Here is an 871-nt window from a genome sequence, read left to right as displayed (position 1 = left end):
GGGAAAAGGAAATAATCAGACTTTTCAGGGATTACTGGAAACTGGCTCTGAACTGACACTAATTTCAGGAGACCCAAAGCATCATTGAGGCCCAGTAGTTAGAGTGGGGGCATATGGAGATCAAGTAATTGATGGAATCTTAGCTCAGGTGCATCTCACAGTGAGTCCAATGGATGCCTGAACCCATCCTGTACTGATTTCCCCAGTTCCAAAATACATAATTGGAATAGATACACTCAGCCATTGGCCGAATTCCCACATTGGGTCCCTGAGATGGACATTAAGGGCTATTATGGTAGGAAAAGCTAAGTGGAAGTCATTAGAACTGCCTCTAACTATGAAAATAATAAACCAAAACAAATACTACATCCCTGGAGGGGTTGCACCTTAAGGATGCAGGGATGGTGATTCTTACCACATCCCCATTTTATTCACCTATGTGGCCTGTGCAAAAAACAGATGGATCTTGGAGAATGGCAGTAGATTACTATAAAGTTAATCAGGTGGTGACTCTAATTGCAATTGCTGTTCCTAATGTAGTTTCATTACTTGAGCAAATTAGTACATTTCCTGGACTTGGTATGCAGCTATTGATCTGGCTAATGCCTTTTTCTCAATACCAATTTCAAAGGACCATCAGAAGCAGTTTTCCTTCAACTGGCAAGGTCAACAGTATACTTTCACAGTGCTTCCTCGTGGATATATAAACTCCCCAGCACTATGTCATAATTTAGTCCATAGGGATCTTGATCACTTTTCCCTTCCACAAGACATCACACTGGTCCATTATATGTATGACATTATGCTGATTGGACCTAGTAAGGAAGAAGTATTGATGACTCTAGACTTATTGGTGAGACATATTCATTGT

General features: G+C 40.8%; 1 pseudogene; it reads left to right on the top strand.

Moving 5' to 3' along the window:
- The first annotated feature begins 37 nt into the window (after positions 1-37).
- Positions 38-871, top strand: part of LOC122150095 — an 11,833-nt pseudogene continuing 10,999 nt past the window's right edge.

The sequence above is a fragment of the Orycteropus afer genome, unplaced genomic scaffold, assembly GCF_000298275.1.
Source record: "Orycteropus afer afer isolate SDZICR_OR568_19922 unplaced genomic scaffold, OryAfe1.0 scaffold00086, whole genome shotgun sequence".
Classification (NCBI taxonomy): domain Eukaryota; kingdom Metazoa; phylum Chordata; class Mammalia; order Tubulidentata; family Orycteropodidae; genus Orycteropus; species Orycteropus afer.
Note: the sequence above shows the minus strand (reverse complement) of the source record. Positions and strands in the feature narration are given on the sequence as shown.